Genomic DNA, 25,960 nt, shown 5'->3' on the forward strand with positions numbered 1-25,960 from the left:
TAATTAAGTTAATAATTTTTACTGTTTCAGCAAGGATATTCCTAAATGAAATTGGCTTTTTTTTAAACCATAGGTCACGGTGGTAAAGAATAAAAGACCAATAGTATGGTTTGGTGCCAGTGCCTTGATTCTTGCTATAGTGCTTGATTCATACTACAGTTTCACCCACCATTGCTTTTGCATCATCAGTGCAAATGTCAACACAGTAAAAAAGACAAATAACTTAGTATATGATAATATAGTTTTGACCTTGTAGATATCCCCAGGGGTCCATGAACCACACTTTGAGAATTGCTGTTCTAGACTCAAACTCTGGGTCTGACAAAAAACATTTAATTGGGGACAAAGAGGAAAGTTCTCGTCACCGCTTCATAACTCATCCCCTGGGCATGTTAATTCACAAGTGTCAGGTGGCAGATCCACATTTTCTTGCAATGTTTACTATTTTGTCCTTGGTATTGAAAACCCTGCAGTCCCCTCTCAGGATCACACTCATGGTGCAGCAGCAATGCCTCTTCCATGGCGTCAAGGGGGAAGAGAACCTGTTCGACTCGCTCACAGGCAAAGACCCTGTGCTTCTCTTGGCTCCAGACCCAGCAGCAGCACGAGGAATGCTGTGACTTGTCTACAGCAAAGATGATATTTGGAAACTGTGGTCTGTCTGCAGCATGGGAGCGCCGAAGCCTGCATGGCCACGTGGGAGCTCTCTAGTATGGAAGGCATGGCTAACCTAAATAAATCTGCCTAGATATCAATCTGAATGGGAAGCCTATGGCCCCATTTAACAGACCATCCATACAACCTATCTATTTTGAGTCATGTTTCTAGAGCAATGATTCTCAAAATATGATTCTTCAGTCTCTTGCATCAGAATCACATGGAGTGCTTGTTAAGAATAGACATTCTTGAAATCTACCACGGACCTACTAAAGCAGAATATCTGCAGGTGAGGCAGGGCTACCTGAACAACTATGTAGGTTGTGCACTGTACATCTTGCACAAAGGTATACAGTTGCTGAGGGTTGTGGTTTGGAATTTGCATTTTTAACAAATTGTCTTTGTGAATCTTGGGTATACCAGAACTTGAGAGAATATTCTAGAGCAGCTGTTTTCAAACTTTACTATGCCTCATAATTACCTGTTTTGGGGTTGAAAATAGAGATTTCTGTGTGTCATTCTAGACCTACCTAATCAGAATCTCTTGGGTAAAAACCTGGGCATCTGTATTTTCAAGGAGCTTCATAGCCAATTCTGCTGCCTACCAAAATGTGAAGCCATTTTTCTAGACTAAGGAAGCTATAGCTGTATACAAGAAACCAGCTCTACGAAAGCTGAAAACAACAGACACACCAACTGCTTAGGAAACTCTGGTATCATGTAGACAGTCTATTCAGTAGCTATAAATTCATCTTTTAAAATACCCGATAACTTTTTTTTTAAATCAAACTTTCTATCTTCCTCTGTTATTATATTTGTTTTCATTCTTAGTATGGTATTGGATCTCACCATGTATGTTATTCCACCAACATCTTGAAATTTATTTAGCCAGAATTTTCTGGTTTCATATGAATGCTAACTATGCATAATCTGATTTTTTTTTTTTAAAAAGGTTTTCTTTATCTTATGCAAGATTCTTGCATCCTTCAGGTGAAAAAACAAACTTAGTTCACTTTCAAATTACCAAATTAACTCAGATTTTTAAAAACCATGCAAGTTTCATGTTATGTACTTATTAAAAAAAAGACTCAATGTAAATGTCATGTCTGGCAATGATCTTATTCCTGGGATCTTTTACATGAAACAGAGTGGGAAGAAAGATTCTGTGGCTGCCAAAATAGAATTAAACATGTAGAAACAAAGAAAAGAAACAAAAGCACAATTCGCCCCTTCTAGACACCAGGGAAACATGCAGATAAATCAGTGATTTTCCTTCCAACTAACCACTGAAGTAGAGACGTGTGGTTTTAACAGTTATAAAGGCATCTGGCTTAAGTAAAAGCAAAGTAAGAACTAGACTGTTCTGTTGTCCTAGATGCCAAAACGCCAAGTCTATCAGTCACTCAAGAGAAGACCACAGGCTCAGGCAACTGATGTGGATGCATTCAAAAGACCGCAGGTGTCTGTGTGTCCAGACTAGCACTTCATCAACTCCCCAGACAGAACAACTGTTGAATGGAATGGAGAGAGTTGGGAGGGAGAAAAGAGTTAGGGGTAATTCTAAGGTCAAATGGTTTGGGAAACCACTGAGTTCTACAGAGTTAAACAACTTCTTTTACTGTGAGGATTCTCAGACGCCTTCTGGGCTGATGCTCATTATACCTTTCCAAGAAGGAGAGGACGCACATGGCATTTTCTGAACGTTTGACACTTTTTTTTTTCATTTAGTTTCTTATTAGGCTAGCAGTCCAACACATACAGGAAATACTGATTCAGATAGACCAAGCAGTTAAGACAAATGTTCAGGTATACACCTGAACTGTGGTAGAAGAATCTAGATGCCACAGTGAAGGCATGCCCAGAAGTCAGCCCCACAACATCAAGTCCCTTAGCCTCTCTCCATTGGCTTCTTCAGCTCTGAAAGAAAGATGATGCTTATTAGTAAATTGCCTTGGGATGATTTGGGCAGGAAACACTAAATAAGAGCCAATTATTGCCCTCATTACAGAGTAGATGATCTAATAAACCATCCCTATTACTTACAAAGTTTGAAGTTTGTTTTTTTTTCTAACTGTACTTCAATTTGACCTAAGAGATCTATACTAAAAAGAACAAACAAAACACTCATAGGAAATACATCCAGAAACCGTAATATAAGCTTTCTGATTGGACTCTTCTCTGTTCATACATTTTCAATGGCTGCCAATCGCCTATAGATAGAATCCAAATTTTTTAGCCTGATATACAAACATCGCAGGTTGTCTCCAATTCACTTTTGATATCAGCAGCTCCATCTTTCAGGAGCCAAAGGGTTTATGAGTAAATTACCAAATTAACTCAGGTTTTTAATCTCATGATTTAATCATGGGCTTTGGAGGTGGACAGACATGGTTAAAAGTGCAGACGCCACCCCACCACATCTTGAGTAAGTTATTTCACTTCTCTCAGCCCTTGATTCTCAAAGTGTGGTCCGTGGACCTGCAGCATCAGCATCATTTGGAGTTTATTAGGCAGAATCGCCGGCCCCACTGGAAACCTACTGAACCAGAATCTGCATTTTAGCAAGATCCTCAGGTGATCCCTACACACATTAAAGATGGAGAAGCACTACTCTAATTCTCACCAGCTCATCAGAAAATTGGGGCTTAATAATAGCAAAATTGGAGATGGCAGTCATTTTCCTCTCCCGTCGCTTTGACTCCCTCTCCAAATCCTAAGGATTTTACCATCTAAATATCACTCAAGTGTGCCCACCTCTCTCTCTCCCTTCACTTCCTTAGTCCAAGTCGTTCTCATTTCTAACCAGAACTGCTGCAACGGCCACCCAATTTATTACAATGCATCCACTCCTGCTTTGCTCTTACCTATTCTCCCTACTGCAACCAGAGAGCTCTTCTAGGAAATGCAAATGAGATCAGAGCTTCCATTTGGTTTCAAAATAAAGGCCAAAAGCCTTTACCAGACCTACAACCTCTGCCAAGGTGGCCCAGTCCACCTCTATGTCTTATCTCGTGTCATGCTTCCCCTGGCTTCCGCTGCTCCAGAAGCACTGGTTTTCTTTCAGTTCCTTGAACTAGCCATCTTCCTTCCCAATACAGTACATTTGCAAAAGCCGTCCTCCCTGCCTGCATTGCCTTCCCTCTCCTCTTTGCCTGGTAAACTCCTCCTCAGTCTTTAAATGTCAGCTTAAATGTCATCAACCCTGAAATTATTCCCTGACCCTCCACCCCGACAACAAACACACTGCCTGGCCCATTGCCTGTGCCCCATAAGTATTTGTTGAATACATGAATGTATGAATTAATGAATGTTCAATCATATGGATATTGTGACAATCAAACAGATTAATACCTGTAAAGCATTTAGCACAGTGCCTAGTAGAGAGCAAGAGCACAGTGCTGTACCAGTTGTTATGTATTTTGAATATTAGCCCTACTAAAAATCAGATGCCAAGCAGTGCTCAATGTGGCTAACAATTAGAATCACCTGGGAAACTTTTAAATCTCTCATGGCATGGGTCCATGGCCTCACTTGTCCCATGGAAAGGGACAACAATAAGAATCCATGCAGTGGAAGTCCAGCAATTCATTTCCTTTGAGCCCCTTGACAGTAGCCAGATGGTGGAAACTCTGGAAGCCCAACTGAAACCTTTCTGGGGAAATGCAAGTTGCCTGAACTACTGTTGGGAGGAGGTGCAGCAACACTTCAAGATAATTCTGGTCCTTAAGGTTAAATGTTTATTTAACAAAACTCATCAGGATTCCATTAAAAACCTGTCATAATTGTCTCGTTGAAGCAGTTGCTTTATGGGAGCAATTAATTTCAACTGCTAATAAAAGGTTAGCCCCCCTTGAGTGTGCATACAGCTTACAAGACATAGGTAGGCTGGGAACCACTTGAACTTACCGTCTGTCTCCTTCACTATTGAAGTATCTGGGGCATCAAGAGACCAGACTTACTTTAACAGGCCTCCCCTTCCTAATGACCAACCTTCTGGGTATGTAAATATATATTTTAGTACAGACATATGCACTATGTTTCTCACCTCTTTTGAACTTTTCAAAATGTGATACAAATGATGAGCATTTAAAGAACCTTTATCTCTTTTAAGGACTTAAAACGCACACACATACACACACACTCACACTGAACCAAAATGCCTTACTTTGCCAGACAAAACAGGATGCAGGCCTCAAACAATCCGAGCACCATTTAAAATTAAAACCTACCAAGTCAGAGCTGATACTAAGCCAACACAAAGGCTGCAGAATTGTTATAAAAGGCACCGGATTGCTCTCTGGAAATAATATCCCAGTGGGCTATACTCCCCCTCCTCCTGTTTCTCCATGCTGGTAAATTGCAAAAAAAGAAAGAAAAAAAAAAAGGCATGATTCATGAATATAAATTTTTCTTGGCTTTTTAAATCATACATTGGCATATTCCTCCTCGAACTTCAGCCAAATGAGAATACACAGATAATGACAATTTTACAATAAGTGGTTCCAGGATGGAGGCTTTTCAAGATCCTCAAACAAAAGGCACTATAAAAAAGAGTATTATTATTATTTCAAACACCCAGAAAAACCACAATCAATGATTAGCCATAACAATTAAACTAACAATAATACATTTAGAATAGGCTCCATGGTAATATGTACTTCATGCTTAATAGTTCAAATTAATTCAATCTGATGGCATTAGACATACCAGTTAGGAGTTGGAGAGCACCAAAATTCCCATTAGCTTCCACTTCGAAAGACATTATGAAAAGAGAAGGAAGGAAATGAGGCTATAAACAGCAGTGGTAAATAGGAAGGGCTCATAGATGATATGGTCATGAGTAACTCTCAGCTATTAGGAATTCAACAACGGAAACACGAAGGCTGGTATTTCTAACCTCATACATTCTTTCAGAGTCAGTAACTGGGCAACACATCTGAGGCAACAGATCTAAAACCCTAAAATCAGGGCCATTCTACTCAGAGAAGGGGCTGCCTTCTTCCCACTGCCCACAGCATCCCTTACCAGTAGAAGCAGAATAGAGGAAGAATTTGCAATTTTCAGGTCATAAACCTCAAGAAATAAGAAAGGGGAGTGTGGGTTGGGATAGGCATAAAAGGTGGGGAGTTATTGCCTGATTACCTTATTGTCTCACTCCACCCTATAGATTTATAGACAACTATCTCAGGTTCTGCTGTTCCCTATAAATATTCCCTACGGTAGAAGTTCCCAACTTCAGCACTGTTGACATTGGCCCACACAATTCTTTGTGGTGAAGGGCTGTCTTGTGCATTGTAGGATGTTCAGAAGCATCTCTAGCCTCTACCATGTAACATCCCCTTCTCAGTTATGACAACTAAAAATGTCTCTAGACATGGCCAAATGTCTCCTGGGGGACAAAATTACCCTGGTTGAAAGCCATTACTCTAAGGCTTTAAAACCTGTTTCTGGGCAGCCAGGAAGAAAAGTTCATTAAGAGTACAGACCAACCTCTAGACTCTTCCTCCTCATTAGAGACAAGCATGCATTGAGTTGCCAGCTGTGTGCAAGGCAACACTCTTCCCAGGGCACACTGACTCCCCTTTCTAACACTTGTGCACATATAGGCTTGTTACAGATCATACGGAAATTTAAAACCTGGCATCCATCTATTCATTGTTCAGGAAAGAGTTAACATAGCAGACCTGAGACAGCCTATCCTTAGAAAGGCCTGCTTGCAAGGTTGGCCCCTGCCTGGCATTGGGAACTGGGGCTGGTAAATAGTTCCCTACACTGACATAAAATTTTCTGTAAACGATAGGAGTAGCCACTGTGCCTTAATTGTTTGTACAAATAATATGGTTTATACCAAACACCTGCTTTCCTTCTGGGAGTGTGCAATTTGGGGATGTGCTAGGCAGATCAGCCCCCAGCAGAAACCTTATACAGAGTCTCTAGCGAGCTTCGTTGGCAAACAGTACTTGATGTCGCAGCTCGTTGCTGGAGGAATTAAGCACATCCTAGGTGACTCCACTGGAAAAGGACTCTTGGCAGCTCACGCCTGATTTCCTCCATACTTCACACCATGCTTGTTTCCCCACACTGATTTTACTATAATCACGACTATAACAACTTCTGAGCCCGATGAGTTCTTCCAGAGAATTAGGGAAGTGGGGGATAGTACTGGGGACCACCATTCATTCAACAAGTATTGGATTGTGTGCCTCTATTTCTAGACACAGGGTTTATAGCAGGGAATTAAACTAAGTCTCAGTCCTCACAGAACTTCTGTGGTAGTGACCAGGGAAGCATTTATTCTAGCATACTTCACACTTCTTCCACAGTAAACAAGCCCCGTGGCATCTCTTTTTTGTTTTTGTTTTGTTTTTTCTTGCGAGGAAGATCAGCCCTGAGCTAACATCCATGCCAATCCTCCTCTTTTTGCTGAAGAAGACTGGCCCTGAGCTAAAATCCGTGCCCATCCTCCTCTACTTTATGTGGGACGCCGCCACAGCATGGCTTAACAAGCGGTGCATTGGTGCGCACCCGGGAACCGAACCGGGCCGCGAGCAGCGGAGCACGCACACTTAACCTCTACGCCACGGGGCCGGCCCCCTTTTTTGTTTGTTTTTATAACAGCTTTTTCTCGGATATAATTCAGACACCAAACAATTAACTCATCTAAAGTGTACAATTCAATGGTTTTAAGTATATTCACAAAGTTGTGCAATCATCACCACTAACAATTTGAGAACATTTCATCACCCCATAAAGAAACTCTGCACCTATTAGCAGTCACTATCCATTTCCTCCCAACCCCCCAGTCCTAGGCAACCACTAAGCTATTTTCTGTCTCTACGGATTTGCCTATTCTGGACATTTCATATAGATGGAATCAGACAATATGTGGTCTTTTGTGACTGGCTTCTTTCATTTAGCATGATGTTTTCAAGATTCATCTACCGTGTAGCATGTTATCAGTACTTCATTTTTTTTATTGCTAAATAATATCCCACTGTATGGATATACCACATTTTATTTATCCATTCATCAGTACACAGACATTTGGGTTGTTTCCATTTTTTGGCTCTTATGAATAATGCTGCTGCGAACATTTGTGTACAAGATTTTGCTTGTACATATGCTTTCATTTCCCATGGATAGTAGATACCCAAGAGTAGAATTGCTAAGAAATTTTCAACTGTTTTCCAAAGCTGCTGCACCATTTTACTTCCCACCAGCTGCATACGAGAGTTCTGGTTTCTGTACATTCTCACTAACCCTTGTTATTATCTGTCCTTTTAATTACAGCCATCCTAGTGCGTGTGAGGTAGCATCTCATTGTGGTTTTGATTTGCATTTCCCTGATGGCTGATGATGTTAAGAATCTTTTCATGGACTTACCGTCAATTTTTATATCTTCTTTGGATAAATGTCTATTCAGATCCTTTGCTCCTTTTTAATTGGGCTATTTGTCTTTTTGTTATTGATATGTAAGAGTTCTTTATATATTTTTTATACAAGTTCCTTATAAGATATATCAGATTTTCAAAATTTTTCTTCCATTCTGTGAGTTGTTCTTTATTCTCTTGACAGTGCCCTTCAAAGCCTTAAAGTTTTAAATTTTTGTGATGTTCAATTTATCTATCTTTTCTTATGTTGCTGTACTTTTGACATCATATCTAAGAAACCATTGTCTAACCCAAGATCGTGAAGATTTATGTCGCTGTTTTTGTCTAACAGTTTTATAGTTTTAGCTCTTCCATTTAGGTCTTTGATGCATTTTGAATTAATTTCTGTATATGGTGTGAGGTAGGGGTCCAACTTCATTCTTTTGTATGTGGATAGCCAGTTGTCCTGTGGCATCTTTTGAATCACTTCCAGACACATTTTCCTGTAATTTTTGGCTACACAAGTGAAACAAGTACCAGTACATAGAATCTAGGTATATGACCAACAGCCTGAGAGCCTTGCTTTAAGCTTTTGTGTTTAGTCTTTTTTCTATTTTAGGAATATGCTTAATATTCTGCTCTTCCAGGAAGAAGAACAAATATTACTAGCTGATCAGTACTGCTATTATTAACTATATACTATTACAAATAACAGTAAGTAGCAGCTATTTAGTACATAGTATGTGCCAGGCACTGTGCTTGCATTTAACATGCATTAACTTAGAAGCACTTTACATGCTTTAATTTATATGATCTTCCCACCAACACAGCAAGATAGACAGAACTCCATCTTGCAGATGATGATACTAGGGTGAAGCTCACCAATGTAAAGTAATTTTCCTTAGGTCACAGAGCTAAGAGGAAATAAGATAACAAATTGAGAGAAGGAGTAGCACTGGAAAGTGGGGGCCAAGGAAAGTCTGATAACGGTTTCTAACAAATGGTAGGTAAGCATATATGCACAATATCCAAAAATAAGCCAAAATCTAGCACCAGTCAATGACATTCCAAGTTCTGGTCAGGGAGCTGACAACAAAGGGCTGATCTCCCTTTCTAACCCAACAAAGGGTTAGAAATCTTATCACTCAAGATATCTCTCAAGATTGATCTGATGGCTGAAAAGCCTTTGTCAACACTCCAAAAATTGCATTAGTGACTAGGTGATTGATGAAGTGAGTCAATTAGAACTGGATTAGAAATCCAGATATTAAGTCAATTACTTCCAATCTGAGAATTAGGAATTCATTAATCAATAATATAATAGATAGCATCAATTTTCAAAACTATCCTTTCCCTGTTTGTCTATAGGGAAAAATGCAAGTAAAAGTAGCTTTGAAAAGACTAAATCTGTAGAGCAACTTCATGTTGGGAACATTTTTCCAGATATCTGAAACTTTTGCTTTCACTAATTCTCTTTGTTCCCAGACCTGGATGTCTGGTAGCATGATTCTGGTCAGTTTTCAGTGGAGAATTTGTGGACAAAGAAGTGAGTTCACTTTTCCAATTTCAAATAGCTTTATAGCAGAAAATCCAGATTTCCTTACTTCAAGTCTAATTCTCTTTCCCTATACCAGCTGAGTCCTTAAAAATAAATACAGTGATAATAGCTGAATTTTACTGAGCCTTACATTATACAGGACTTCATCTAAGCACCTGAAAGATGGCAACTAATTTGTTTAATCCAAAGTGTAGGAGGTAAGTACTACTATTATTCTCATTTTGTATAGGAGGAAAAGGAGATGCTAGAAGGATACTTGACCTGCATAAGAAGTGGAGTGAGGCCTTGAACTTTGCAGTCCATCTTTGTCCTCTTAATAGTGTCTCTATATTGTTTCAGAATAAAAGAAACTAGACATATAGGGTTAAGCATGGCCAGACCAACTCCAAGTTGAGTCTTTTTTTTACACTAGGCAAACTGTCTTCAATATACTTATAATAACTCTATATACCAAAAAACATTTTGAAGTTTATTTCTTCCCAACACAGAAACATCACTGCATCTCCCCTGGGATTTTCAGCACCGTCTGTTGCGGAACTGGTCTGAGCTTAGCAAGTATTGCTTTATCATTCTTAAATAAAAACCATTATAGAGAATGCAGAAAACAATTTCCCTTTCGGTTTCTCCACTTCTACTCATACTGAGAAAGATGGATCCTTAAAGTGCTGAAGGAAAGCTCACAATATAATAAAAACTCAGCATCAGAAATGTTCCAAGTCCCTCTACTCTCTCCCTATATTTAGGAAACTACAATTTAATATAGGGCTCAGCCCTCCAGAGAATCCAGTGTATCGAACTGTTAATACATTTTTATATATTTTAACTGAGATAAACAAGAAAGAGATAGAGAAGCCAGAACAGCTATGTCAAAGACATAATTACAATAAGACTAATCCAGCTAACAGCAATAGGCAAATAGTGACTCTACTGTGATGCTGTTGTATAGTTTGTATGGTCAGAAACCTGTATCAATATAAAATGTGAAGGAGGCAGGAGGCCCATTATAGGAAAGCAAAGATAACTTACTATGTGACTCCAGAAAATAAAGCTCATCCAGGAGATCAAAGAACATTCATCCTATTACTAAAGTATTATCCAAATTTATTTTATAAATTGAAACCTGTTTTAAATCATTTGATTAATGAGACAGTAATAAAAAGGAGCACACTATGTCCATAACCAAATAGACAGGGAAACCTCAATTTTGTTTTCCATGACAGAGCTTAAGCCTTGTGGCAAACCTTTAAAATTCCATAGATAACTTAAAAATTCTCCTACCAGCTCTAAATTCACGGCTTTGCTATCGACTGTCATATTTCTCAGTCTTGACCACAAAAATAACTTGAGATACATATACATTGCTGAAATACACACTTTCTCAAACTTGACTTTGTCTTCTACTCCAGTAACTCTGTCAAAAAAGGAAGATTACTCTGGTCATTTCATTTTTGGCATTCCATATTAACTCTTTTCTTCAAATGCTCATTAACATTTCTGTTAACAAGACTTCTGACCCTCAATACCCACCCTTTCAGATAGGTCAAAACTAAATTCTTCAGTTTGCCATTTAAGCCCTTCCCTCAAGACTTTGCAGATAAAATATCATAAAAACAATGGTTTCTATTGCAGCTAGAAGGGACTTCTCGACCATTCTCTATATTCTTCTTACTGAAATCTACCTGCTGCTTTTTGCCAATCCCAGGAGGAATGCAAACTCAAATGTCTACTGCGCTGGGATGCAATGTAAATAAATGAGTAAAGCAATCTAGTTATAAGAAAAACAGATACCAGTACACCTGATTGCATTTTAAACACACTATCTCCCTGCCCTTTTCGTATGTGTAACAGAGACTTCTCAAAATTTATTTTTCATTTTCCAAACTTTGCTGGAGACATAGGTATAAAGAAATGGTCTCAATAGTGCAAGCATGATGCTAGATAGCAATACACCTTTGACCTCAGTGTTAGGAAACTTAGAGAGGAGGAGTCTGTGGCAAACTATTTGTCTACCGTGGCTATTGCTACTCACCTCCAGCCATTTGTTGCCTACTAGGAACTCAGGCTCAATGTTGTGAGATCTTCCAGTTTTAAAGGAAAGCAAGAAAACCTGCATTTTATTAAAATCTCCATATTTTCTCTAATTTCTAATTTTCATATGAAATCTTCCATTTTTCCAATATATTCTATCTCTATATTCTAGGATAGTAGACATGTGTTTTGTTTGTTTGTTTGTTTTTTGCGAGTGAGCTGACAGATTGACACCTCTGAGCTATGCCATCCTTCAGCCAGTACCTTTAAGTCTTTTTCACCACTAACCGCCCCCAGCCACCAATCCGTGCCCATCACTTCCTCTAAGACTTTGCTCAAGAAAATACTTTCTCCATACAATCTCTTCTGGATCACTCTACCCTTCATTCCTCGATATCCAACTATTTTATTCCTTCACCCTTTATATGTACACCTTGTGCTCCATTTGTGCGCCTTTCATCCCCTTCTCTAATAACACCTAGACTACAAATCTCTAAAGCTGAAGACCCTGTCTCCTACTGCCTTCATAGCCCCTAAGGACTTAGCAGAGTGTTATACACCCTGCAGGCATTAGATGTTTACTTGTATACAGTCTATTTGCTGGATCTTGCTGGGCTAGCAGTTTTTATTCTATACTTGGTGCACTTCTGGATCAAAATCGTATGTCTAAGTCAAGTCTCCATAGTTAAGGCAATCTTGAAGATTCAAACACTTAGCTGTACAGGCAAAGCAAAACAGTTTATCTGGGCAATGAAAGAAGCAGCCATCTGTTGATCTGAATCATCAAGGCAACTGTCCCAATCCTGCAAACATTCAGTGTTGGAACTTAGTTTCAAGATGTGAGCAGGGAGGAAAACATATGATACAAGTGCCATCTCTCCTGTGTCCTGGGCCTGTGACAGACATCATTAATTGATCATAGCAATCTTTTCTGCTGAGTCTGGATGCAACTTTGGAAACCTTTTTAACAGTACTCTAGATGGATCTTGTCTAAGACATAGAGTTGGAATGTGAGTGGAAAATGTGATCATATGGATAAGATACACATCAATTTTATGGGTCAAAAAAAAAATCATGATACATAACTTCTGCTGTTTCTCAAATTCTCTATATTTCAGAAGTTGGATGACTTAGAATGAGGAATGGTAGGTATCTAAAGTTGAAGAGTTAAGTAAGAGCTAAAGAAGAAAAAATATTTACACTTTATTGACTATGTCTGATTTACTTTACCAATTAAATTTGAATTCTGTATAAAAAATTTACTATGTGATGAGGCCGCTTCCATTGTGCCTTGTAAAACATACTGAAATGCATAAAGGGTAAATGACTTCACAGGGATTGCTAATTTAAATAGACAAATAAACAGCTATATTTATATTTATATTCAAGGGGCTCTTTCACTTCTCAAACATTAAACCAAAGCTATTTGGAAAAACTTAGACACAAAATCATCAGCATCAAGAATTACGATGAAAAGCTCATTATGTTTAACTACAAGCAAACTTATTAGCATTTATTAAAACAAATGATCCCTCAATACTGGAAAAAATAAATGTGGATTGGTTGATTAAACCTTAACTTGTAAAAGACCAAAAATTGCTTTTTACAGACTCTGTGCCTTTTAAGCCAAATCCACAGACAACCAGAAACCAGTAAATGGTAAATCAAGGCCCAAGGAAAAGTCTGAGTAGCACAGTAGACAGTTCTGAGTTTTGCTCGCCCCAGCATGCCTGCTGTATTATGCTGATGTCAGCGGTCTGACTTCCCTCTGAGGAACCTCCTCTTCCCAACTCTCAGGGCAGATGGCATGGATGGAGCTAACTTCATTCCCCACCACCATAGTGGGCAAGCGACCAATCAGTGTATTTCATTTGATGAATGATTCAGGGAATCAATCATTGATTCAAATCAGTCCAGTGCTACTCAATCCTAAAATTTGGACTAGAGCTATTGAGAAACAGGAGTTTAAAAACAAATTCTGGAGCCAGCCCTGATGGCCTCGCAGTTAAAGTTTGGCACGCTCTGTTTCAGCGGCCTGGGTTTGGTCCCTGGGTGTGGAACCACACCACTTGTCTGTCAGTAGCCATGCTGTGGTGGCAACTCACATAGAAGAACCAGAAGAACTTACCACTATACACAACTATGTACTGGGGGCTTTGCAGGGGGAAAAAGGAAGGAAAAAGGAGGAAGAGTGGCAACAGATGTTAACTTAGGGTGAATCTTCCCCTGCAAAAAAAAACAAAAAAATTCTGCTGGTATGCTGAGCTGGTAAGATATAAACTTTGAGCTTCTGGTGGCCATCTAACCACCACAAAAATAGACCCTACCTATGCATGACACCAACCTGATGGAAGCAGAACTAAGAGGTGAGAGAGATACATTTCTGATGCCATCTTTGAGCAGCTATATCCAGCCATTCCTGAAGGCAAAATAGCCATTAAATTTTCAGATAGGTAAGCCAAAATCCCCTTACTTTCATTAAGCCACAGTTAGAGGTGAGTTTCTGTCACTTGCAAATAAAAGAGTCATAACTAAATGCAAATAGCTTATAGTTTATTTCATTACTAGGTGCTGAACCTCTAAGCTTTTGCATCACTGCGTTAGAAAACTTAAATTCCAGTACTGACAGGCTATTACCTCATGCAGTGACCTCGGTACATTTTTATTTTCTCTCAGTGCCTCTGTTTTCTCATTTATAAAATAGGGGTTAAAAAATGGTAGCCCACAGAGAAGATATACAAATGGCCAATAAGCACACGAAAAGATGCTTATCATCATTAGTCAATAGGGAAATGCAAATCAACTCTACAATGAGATACCACTTCATACTCCCTAGGATGGCTATAATCAAAATGATAGACAATAACAAGTGTTTGCTAGGATGTGGAGAAATTTGAAATCTCATACACTGCTGATGGTAATGTAAAATGGTGCTTTGGAAAACAGTCTGACAGTTCCTCAAAAAGTTAAACAGAGAGTTACCATACGACCCGGTAATTCTACTCCCAGGTATGTACCCCAGAGGGAAAAAATATATAAACGCAAACAAAAATTTGAATACTAATGTTCATAGCATCATTATAGCCAACAAGTGTAAACAAGCTAAACATGCATCTACTGATGAATGGATAAACAAAGTGAAGTATATTCATATAATGGGATATTACTCAGCAATAAAAAGAAACGACGTACTGATACATGCCACAACACGGATGAACCTTGAAAACATTATGCCAAGTAAAAGAAGCCAGTCACCAAAGACCACATATTGTCTGATTCCATTTATATGAAATGTCCAGAATAGGCAAATCCATAGAGATAGAAAGTAGATTAGTGGCTCCTGGGACCTAGAAGGAGGGGAGGATGGGTAGAGACTGCTTATTGGTACAGGGTTTCTTTGTGGGGTGATGAAAATGTTCTGGAATTACAAAGTGGTGATCGTTACACAACTTGGTGAATGTACTAAAACTGCTGAATTGCATACCTTAAAAGGGTTAATATTATGGTATAGGAATTATATCTCAATAAAAAAATTTTTAGTGGAAAAAAATAGTAGCCTATTCTGATTCTCTGATGGCCATTATAAGAAATCCATGATGATAATTATACAAATGACCAATCTTGGGAAAAACTAAGAAAAAAAAATCCATACAAATGTAAAGGTCTATTGTTTTTAAAGCTTCAGCAAATGTTAAGAGAGTGAAAAAACAAAATTACCAAATAGATTTTCTCAGGTCACTTGGCTGCCTTTGTATCAAGAAATGGTCACTAAATATATAGCAGGCACACAGAAAAGCTATTGGGAGACCTCTCGAGGTTAACAGCATGCAACATATTGCCACTGCCCAAGCCTGGCCGGGAATATTATTTATGCCACTCTTTCACCGTCTCCCATTAAACATTCAGAGCCTCCTTGTTAATAAACCACGTTATGAGCTAGACGCATTGTCTGCATAAACTGCATTGTCCAAAACACTGCCCCATTATTACAGAAAATGCAGAATGTAATTAGTATTCCTCTTTGCATAAGCCGCAGCTCCCAAAACTGGTGCCATATTATAATGCCCTTAATTAATAAACAAGAGTTGGGCCATGACCGGTTACACTTATCTGAATTTTATATTGTGAAGAAAGGCCACTGTTCAAATTCCGTTTACAAATATCTAAATTCTGGCTAGCCTACATGAAGACAATCTAAACAGAAAGCCTGAGAGTTCTGCGTTGCTAATAGCATTGTGTTGGTACACCAACAATAGCAAACGATTAACTGCTGGGACATAAACCATCCTGAGAAATGTGCAGAGTGGGATGAAGATAACATTGTATTTCAGCTGTATTTTATGGAGCAATTCTTCTATTTGTTCATATGCATTTCCCATTTAATGGATGGAGGAGCCAGGGTGGATTTTGTATCACTGTGAAACCCTAAATGTGACAAAAGAAAAAAAAAGCGAGCTGGAAAAAACCCAGAAAAGATAAGTGTGAGGCGGTGCTGGGTGGGAGCAGGGGTACATCATGATGGAGTGTTAGTACACAGTTCCTTTCTGCATTTCCAGCTGCTCGGTATTGATTTTCCCCTAACCTAACCCCCAAAGGAAAGCCATTTATGTAAACCATAAGCATTGAACTAATATTTGGGACCATAATATTGAGTGGCCCAGTTTATGAGCCTCGGCTAAAGGAGCATTTGCATTAAACTGCATTCACCTGATTAAAATCCATCATCTCCACCATCTTGAGAATTGTATCTCACCTGTTACGCTCAGCTGCAGGTTCTCTGCACACTGAGACAGACCATAATCAGAGGGCAGCAAGGAGTCAGAGCAGGGAAGGGAAGGGAGGGGGGAGCATGCAACGTGTGTTGAAAAGCAGATTGCGTTAAAGACTGCCAATGCTCAAATCTGAAAAGAGTCCTAAGCCTACTGCAAATACAGAGCTGTGTGAACATGATAATTCTTTCAACAAAGTCCATAACATGGCTTCTCGGGGTGCTGTGGAAACAGGGTGGCTGAGATAGTGTTACAGTTCAGCGAAGAGGGACTGGCCCAGCAGTGGAGTGTGGCATACACAGGAAGCCCGGGAAACAGTCCCTGCCACTGCAGAAGCAGCAAGAGCTCACAGAGTCCAAGCCTGGGGGCTTTCAGCAGGCTGAACAAGTCGTCTTAGATCACTGCCCTTCCCATCAGCTCAAGGCACCAGGCACAGCCACAGAGTCCTATCAGTCTCGGTAGGACCTGCTCACCGTGACCACAAAGATGGCATCTGAATCAGTAATACAGGCTGCAAGAGGCCACCTTCGTGCACGTGAAGAACCCTCCCTGAGATGCTGGGGCAAGTCCTAGATCTACACCGTCTAGCAGTGTGACCCTGGACAAACAGGCTTGCTCTCCTTTCCATCAGAGGGTGGAGTCACGTAACAAACACACGTGAAATTAATGTATGAGTCAATGAATGAGTGAATAAAACCCCTAAAGCAGTTTCTTAACCTCAGCACCAATGACATTTAGGGCCAGATAATTCTTTGCTGTGAGAGCTGTCCTATGCATTGTAGGATGTGTAGGGGAGGCAAATTTTCCCTTCTACCCTTCTAGGTTCGGTGGCTGGTCTAAGAATTAAATTGACATAAGACAAATTAACAGGAAAAAAGCAATTTTAATTGCATATATACCTGCGAGAGTCCCACAAAGATATGAGACTAAAAAGGCCAGATGAGTGAGGCTTTACATACCCTCTGGAGCTAAAGAAAGGGTAGGGCTCTGGGGCTTCAAAGGTGGGCAGGCAATCATGAGAAGGTGAGAGGAGGAGATGTTTGGTAAACAAGGGTTGCCCTGCCATGCAGATAAGTCTCTCAGGGGAAAAACTGATCTCTGGTAATAACTCTCTTCCTGGTACAGGTCCCTTTTCTAATGTAAATTCCTTTTAAAAAAGGGTAAATTCCCAGTTTTCAGAGCTTCTCCTGTGTCTGCTGTTTCTCAAAATAATGAGATCAAAATAATCCCCTTATGCCAAAGTGGCATATTTTGGCATGGCATATTCTGCTACCCTCCAGATGTTTCCAGCATCCCTGGCCTCTACCAACCAGAGGGGAGTAGCACACCCCTCTCAGATACAACAATGAAATAAGTCTCTAGACATTGCCAAATGTCTCCTGGGGGCAAAGTTGCTTCTGGTTGAGAATTACCCCTAATGTATCTTCCAGAATTTAGATTCCAGGAGATAAGTTAATGCCCCATACAACCATACAGTGCCCCCTAACTATTAGGAAAACTTACACTGACACCTTCAACATCACTGGAAGGTCATTTTGACAAAAATTTTATTGAGCATCTATTATGTGCCATGTAGAAAGATGAATAGGGACTGTCCCTGCCCCTGAGGAGCTCACCATCTAAGTGAAAGGTGGCATTGTCATAGTCCTACATCAAAGAGAAGGGGGATGTTCAGATAACTGTCTTTCCAATAAATAATAGAGTGTCCTTCGGTGTGACTAGACAGTTGAACTGTAAAGGTAGGCAAGAAGTCAGGGCATACCTCTTTGCTGTTAAAAGATCAGTACATATATCAGAGTTGCTGTCATTTGATAAGGTGAATTTTTGGTCATTTTGGCTCATTTTAGTTGTTTGCTACAGTTGTTTACTGGTAGGTGGGGGAGCCTCACACTGAAAGGACTGTCCTGTGAGGTGGTTTGCCTGAGCACAAGACAAGATAGAGGGCTCTGGAATGAGACTGCCACTTACTTGCTGTGTGACCCTTGACAAGTCATTGACCCCTCCAATCCTCAAGTCCTTTTCTAGGAAAAGGAGATCATCATTATAAAGGGGTTAGCACAATGCCTGCCACAAAGCAAAAACTGGGAAAACAACAGCTGTTATCACTGTTATTGATATTGTTTCCTCTATTTGATCATGGACTGATTGGGTTTTTTTTTTTATTGTGCTAAAATATACAAAACATAGAATTTACCATTTTAACCATTTTTAAGTGTACAGTTCCAGGGCATTAAGTACATTCACATTGATGTGCAACCATCACGACCATCCATCTCCAGAACTTTTTTCATCCTCCCAGTGAAGACTTTAAACCAGTTCTTATCCAGCAAAATACCTTCTGAGGAAATGAAGACTAGGCTTTTGTATGATGAAGACTCTCTCCTTAACTAACTTTAGTCAGGCTCCTCTAATCCCTTTAGGCCTCAACCTTCTCCGGTCTGCAGGCTCCAGTTGTAGCAAGCATCTTGCTCACTCAGTTTAGGGAAAAAACCAAAAAACCAAAACAAAAAAACACTCTAGATATCTAATCACCCACAATATCTGATCATATTTCTCATCCCCTACCCTTGGGATCTGATCACCCTGGCCTGTCTTCAGCAATAATCCTGTTAGGTCAGTTTAGTAAGAATCACCCTATCCCCTTAAAAATCTCCCATTCACTGACCCCCACTCTACTCCTTGACTATAAATCCCCACCTCTCCATGCTTCATTCAGACTGGAACTCAGTTTTATCCTGAGGTCTCTTTTCCCTCATTGCAATAGTTCCAGAATAAAATCTATTTTTAGCTCTTTAACTACTGTCAGGCTCTAGTTTTCTTTAACATCTAAATAGAACTAAAGGCAATTCCCTCAGGATCCTGGAAATTGAAGAGAAACAGTGCTTAAAATGGCCATTTGGGGTGATGTTGAGGAGTGTCGTATCCATCAGCCATCTCCTAGGAGTAACATGTAAGTGATTCATAGCATCTTGAGGCAATGAAGAGAGAATTCAGAACATTAGCACAATGGCTCCTGACTGTGGGGCCACCAACCACATTTACCACCATAGGAGCACTCATTGCACTCCTCACTTCTGTTAAGACTGGAACATCTCATCAGTATTATTCCAGAAGGACCTCTTTGGACATATTTATTTGGTAGCCTGGAATTGGTGGGAAAACACTAGTCATTGGGTCTAAACTATCAAAGGCACTTACTTTTCCACAGAAAGTGAACAAACCTTCTTGGTCAAGAATTCACGTGCTTTTGCAGGCACATGCTAGGGGTAAAAAGCTTCTGGTTTTAACCAACCCCTCAGAATAGCTAAAGAGTTCCTAATTTCACCTCAAACCTCTGCTTCAGCACCCACTGTGCTGTGCCAAGTTATTTTCTATCCATTGTCATTTCTGATCCTATCGCAATTGAGTTTAAGGCATTTGTAGACAGGAACCCTAGCTGAGCTGTCAGCACCTTGCCTGATCATCTTCTAGCAAGTGATCAGGCAGAAACACGCAGCTAGGGATGCCCCAAAGCAGACTGTTGAGGAAACTGGCCAATGAGATGAGCATCCGTGCTCCACCACTGAAGCCAATTCTGCTGTATCACCAGTGGGATCTCCACTTGGACTCACCTGATAACATACAGTCGGCCCTCCATATCTACCAATGTGAAACCCGAGAATTCACTGTACTATGCCATGTTATACATATAAGGGACTTGGGCATCCATGGATTTTGGTATTGGTGGGGTTCCTGGAACCAATCCCCCTTGGAAACCTGGGGACGACTGTATATGGTATATCTGTCACCATCTGTCCAGGTGTATTGACCGTGTAACATTCCCCAGGCACTTCAGTCTGGTGGCAGCTCTGTGACTTCTGTCTGTGGATCACTTTGCCTCCATGCCTTTTCCCTTTCTCCTTCTTATTCATTCATTAGGATCTAGAAAAATGTTACCTCCTCTGAGAAGACTTTCCTGTAGCCCCCAGGGCAGAAGTGGAGAGGTCTGGTTGAAACAGAAAAAAAACCACCATTGAAATCTCCAAACTGACTCTGCATTTTGATTTATTTCAAAAGATGTGGTGTGATGTATGGAGAAAGGGAGCAGAATTTGCTACCCCAAAATTTGCCTCTCTTTGGCATAAGGATTATTTTGAGCGGGTTATTTTTTAAGAAACAGCAGACACAGGAAAATCTCTGAAAACCAAGTAGAAGTTACCCTTTTGTAAGAGACATTTACATTTACTGTATAAGGGAATATACAGGGACCCTGGTGCAGAGAGGGACCCTTTGCTAAGGTGTCCCTCTCTGCACCAGGAAGAGGAAGATGACTAAATCTCTAGAAGCTCTTATCAATAGGAAGGCAACGACTTAAATGTGCATAATAACCTTACCCTTTTTTACTGTGTTTTGCCTGGTAACCTCCGGGTAACTGGCCTCCCCGCCACCCCCAACATCTTCTTTTGTATTTAGGTGGCAATGATATTTAAGGTGGAGGCTTGGGCCGTTTGGGGAGTTATTCGTTTCCCTGAGTATCTCCCATGTATACACGAAGTATACATGTCATTAAATTTCTGTGTTTTTGTCCTGTTAATCTGTCTTTTATTATAGGGTGGTCTCAGCTAAGAACCCAGAAGAAGTAGAGGGAAAATTATTTTTCCTCCCCCACAATGGCAATATTTTCCAAGTCTTAACCACATATCATAGTGACCTGGGGAACTTCTGAAAAATATAGATTCCCAGGCTCCTGGTTGAAATATTAGGCCACAAGCTTGTGGCTCAAGAAGATGGATTGTTTAGGGCCGGCCCCGTGGCTTAGCGGTTAAGTGCGCGCGCTCCGCTGCTAGCGGCCCGGGTTCGGATCCCGGGTGCGCACCGATGCACTGCTTCTCCGGCCATGCTGAGGCCGCGTCCCACGTACAGCAACTGAAAGGATGTGCAACTATGACATACAACTATCTACTGGGGCTTTGGGGGAAAATAAATAAATAAATAAAATCTTTAAAAAAAAAAAAAGATGGATTGTTTAAAAGCTTTCCAAGATATTCTGATGTACAAATGGTACTGGAAACAATAGCCCAGCATTGCTATTGTTTGCTTTCAGACAAGTCACTTTGCTTCTCTGAGCCTGTTTTCTCATCTGTAAAATTGAGGATAAGAATGCCCATCTCACAAGGTTTAGAGAAAGACCAAAGAGTGGATGAGAGCAAAATCCTTAAATGATGCCTCAATAAGTGGAGCTAAGATGATGATTACTATGGATTTCCTTAAAAAGCTGCTCTCCACTTCTCAAAACCAATAGTCCAGTTTGCAAAACCTTCCTCTATTCGAGAACAATTTACCAAAGAGTAAGAGGGTTTCAAACCAGAATAATAGCCTGAAAAAAAATCAAGGGTAGGGTACTTCTTACACTGAGAAGTAGCCCATGTTGAAAGCAGGGCATGAGAATGTAATCTGGTTTTTCTGAAGGTCAATATTCTTCATTCTCATTACCTATTTCTCCTATTAAAAGGATCCCCCAGTAGCTGAAATTACTAACACATGGAAGTCCATCAAATGGTGGCTATTACAGAGAGCTACCCCACTTTGTAAAATTAGTCTGGCTTTTGTATCTCTCATAGACTAATGCTTTAACACTTCAATACCTGTAATAAAATATTTGCACCACAAGAAAAATGTGTTTCATGACCAGCAGGCTATAACACAGTGTTCTGCTTTGAGGAGTCATGGATTTAATTGTATCCTAAGCTGATGATGAGTTATCACTCTTGCTTTTAGCTAAGGAAGCCAAACAATGACTCTGTGAACCTCAGCTCAGAGTGCCTGAGTCCTAGAAAAATGCCCGAATATAGACAGTTTTGTATCACTTAAGGATATCACACAATAGAATACCATGACAGCCACAACTTATCAAAGTCCCCTGTAGAGTAATTCCCCATAAAGAGATGGCGAAGGGAAAGTAGGAACAGTCCCACAGCTCAGAGCTGGAAGAGAGAATAAATACTGTGCAGAGGTAAAAGGATGCCCACCTACCATATCCACCCTCTCAAATGTCTGCCCTGGAGATAGACATGCACACCAGGGAGTGCATATGGGAGACAGACGATACACCAGGGTTGGCGTCTCCTCCTTGGAATGGCTAACCCTTGGAAGGCTCACCGTGGCTCCCTCTGGTCAGTGCCAGCAGAGCAGAGTTTGAGGCACTGTAGCATTAGGATTACAAATACAGTCAGCCCTTCATATCCGCAGGTTCCGTACCTGCAGAGTCAACCAACCGTGGATCAAAGGGCCTATGATGGTTGCATCTGTACTGAACACATACAGACGTTTTCTTCATGTTCATTACTCCCTGAGCAATTCAGTATAATAACTATTTACAAAGCATTTACATTGTATTAGGTATTAAAAGTAATCTAGAGATGATTTAAAGTATACAGGAGGATATGCCTAGCTTATATGCAAATACTACACCCGTTCTATGTAAGGGACTTGAGCATCCACGGATTTTAGTATCCGTAGGGGTCCTGGAACCAATCCCCCGCGTATACTGAGGGGCAACTATACTGGCTTTGGAGGTCGTGCAGCCTGAATCAGCATCCACTCATTAGCTGAACAACAGGCTTGGATCATCTTGTTTTGGGCTCTGAGCTTCTGTCTCTACTTGTAAAATAGGAATAATAAAAACAAGCAGCTTCTAAGGTCACAGTGCCGATTAAATTTTATGGAAAGCACTTAATAGGTGCTCAATAAAAAGTAGTTGATACTTTGATTGTTGTATTTTATTGCTGTTATTAATATGAAGGGAATATCAGCAAGGATGAGTCTCCTATGGATGTCAGTGAAGAGATGTTAAGCTTCTACCAGGTGGCAATGACTGTGCTAGGTCCTGGGGACACAGACGCAAATAGACACAACCTGGACGTTCCGGAAGGTGATGGGCTAGCCTAGAGAAACTAAACGTCTGTGGTTTATCTGGCCTGCACATTGTTGATAAACAAAAGAAACCATGTAGCGAACATTTTTAAATGGGGTGACTTCACACAAAAGTCCAGATTTCTGGTTTCTTTTTGAAAACATCAGAAAATCTGGAAGGAAGGAAGATCTCTCACCATAGTCCAAGCTGCTCCTTCAGAGCCCTCACAAGTCCCAAAACACAGCACCAGCCTTCCGCCCGAGAGTGGCCCGCTGGCTTCTCTGATGAAGACAAAACTCCCTCTGGCTACACAAGATGAGGGGCCTGCAGGCATTCCGAGACACAAGGAAGCTGAAGACACAGACCTAGAGGACCAGAGCTGAAGCGAGGAAGGAGAAAGGAGTCTTGGCACTCACTCTCTTTCACAGGGTTTATTTGTCTCTCAGATAGCTCACTTTGTTTGGCTGGACACAGAAAACCCTAGAGGGGAATTCTGATTCCAACTTGCTCTTTGCACAGCTAATTATGTGGGGCTCCCAGAAGCTTGGAGAGAACAATGACTTCCCCCAGCAGTTACAGTTGGACTCGCTTAGTTCCTTTACTTCACCCCAGGGTCAGAACCCACGGAAGGGGAGCTATTTGTTTTGGTCTTAAACCAAATCTGCCCTGAGACACAGACAGATGTTCCGACCTGAGACCAGGAAAGCCACTATTTCAATGCCTAGCATAATTCTCCCCGCTTGCCTTCCTTGGCAGCCTGCAGACCCCAAACATGCGTTTTCCCTGTTCAAACTGTTTACTTCTCTCCCTTGCAAATAGAACGAATGTTCAAAAAAACCCATTATATGCCCCAGAATTGCATCCCTCCTCTGAAGTGAGACATTTCATGTTTCCTAGGCAGATAGGAAAAACAAGTGGGGGAGCTAATTGGGATGGATCATGAAACAACCCAAGCTCATTTGTACACAACTTGCTAATAAGTATCCACAATTTCATTCTAATAGGGATGTATGATAAGTCCCTTAAAAACAGGGAAACAGGAGAGAAAAATGTATGCTCCATAGTTGGGAACCCACAGAGTGGAACAACCTTCCAGCAGAGCCTATGAAAGAGACTGTTTCTACGTCCACTTAAAACTATTATCATCAGTGGTGTCCCGCATTTTAAAAGAATGAAATGATGTAGCTGCTGCTACAGGCTACGTCTAGCCTTCCTGCATCTGAGTACATTTTCACTCTTGCCTGTTCCAGTAGAGATTCATTTGGATTTCTTGTCAATTAGATAAATCCCTCAAGGACAAGGTAAGGCCCATTTTCTGATTAAACTTATACTCAAATTTATTTATTCATCCAATTATGCAATACATATGTATCAAGCACCTCCTAAGAGCCAGGCTGTGTGCTAGGTGCTGGAGATGGCAGGGTAAGTCAAAACAAAGATAGGCCCTGCCTTCAAGGAATCCAGGGGGAGGCAGATATTAATCAAAAGACCTCACCAATATAAAACCGACCCTCTGAAAAGCATCTGAGGAGAGGTATTTGGTACCAGGAGGATCTATAACGAAGTAGTAGTCTAGTTAGGGGATGAAGAGTCAAAGAAATTATCTCAGAAGAAATAACACTGAGCTGAGATTTATAGGCTGTGGGTACCAGATGTGCAAAGGCCCTGTAGTGAGACTGAGCAGAGTGAATATAGGATAAATAAAGGCCAGGGTGACTGGAGTAGAGAATCCAAGGGACAGAGTGATGAGGAAGAGTGTTTGTGGGGACTGAAAATTAATAAAGGGAAACCTCACTTAAAATGGAGTCAGGAGGCCAGCAGGGGGAGCTCTCAGGCAGTACCACTCAAGGTCAATTACAGGAAAGATTGTCAATTACAGGCCCCAACAGAAGAAAGTCCTCAACAGGAAGAATCCTCATTTACAGACCCCAATAGGAAGAAATGTACATTGCATCCCAAACAGAAATCGACTACCCCAGCAACTCAGCCAATGAAAAATCATCACCTTGCTTTTCTCCAGTGCACTTTCATTCAAAACAACCCCTCCCAATTTCCTCCTTTTTCCCTGTAAAATAACGTTCCTCTCCTTTGATTGTTGGACTTGCCTATGGCTTTTGCTATAGCTTACTTGCTCCAAATTGCAATTCTTTGCTGTTCCCAAATAAACTCATTTTGCTGGTAAAATAACTGGCTGTTTTACGTTTTTAGGTTAACAGGACCATGCAAGGCCTTATGCGTCACTTCAAGGATTTTGAGCAACGGGAAGCCCTTTTGAAGTTTTTAAATAGGGTGCAGTGATAGTAGCTGATATGATCATATTTATACTTTGAGAAAAATAGATTTGGGTAGAGGGGATGCAGAGTGGGTCCAGGTAGGCCAGATAGTCTAGACCTCCTAGACTACAGAAGTGGATAGCACGATGCTAAAGGTGATGGAGTGAAGGTGACACATTCTAACAGTATTTGCTGTGGGACCAACCCAATGTGCCAGAGGCATCTCGGTGGCCCAAGACAGTACTAACTGTAATTCCTGGCTCTGTGAGGCTGAGTAAAGACATTTAGAAAGACCAAACCAAACCGGACCTGAGCATATGCATACTCCCTCATCCCCAGCAGCAGGTCACCACTATGTGCTCTGAGTCATCACAGCTCTGTATTGGAATTTACAAATTCTGAGAAAGACTCTA

At 40.6% G+C, this 25,960-nt stretch overlaps 1 protein-coding gene across 6 annotated transcripts in view; it reads right to left on the bottom strand.

Moving 5' to 3' along the window:
• FHIT (fragile histidine triad diadenosine triphosphatase) overlaps nucleotides 1-25,960 on the bottom strand; it is a 1,365,721-nt gene that overhangs the window by 907,270 nt on the left and 432,491 nt on the right. The window contains exon 1 of one of the 6 annotated variants that reach the window (XM_058562182.1): nucleotides 13,742-13,857. The exons of the other annotated variants lie outside the window; for them this stretch is intronic. The gene's annotated coding sequence lies outside the window, so the exon portion shown is untranslated. Of the gene's footprint in view, nucleotides 1-13,741; nucleotides 13,858-25,960 lie in introns of those variants that run through there. 6 annotated transcript variants of the gene reach the window in all.

Source organism: Diceros bicornis, chromosome 2, assembly GCF_020826845.1.
Source record: "Diceros bicornis minor isolate mBicDic1 chromosome 2, mDicBic1.mat.cur, whole genome shotgun sequence".
In the NCBI taxonomy this organism is placed as follows: domain Eukaryota; kingdom Metazoa; phylum Chordata; class Mammalia; order Perissodactyla; family Rhinocerotidae; genus Diceros; species Diceros bicornis.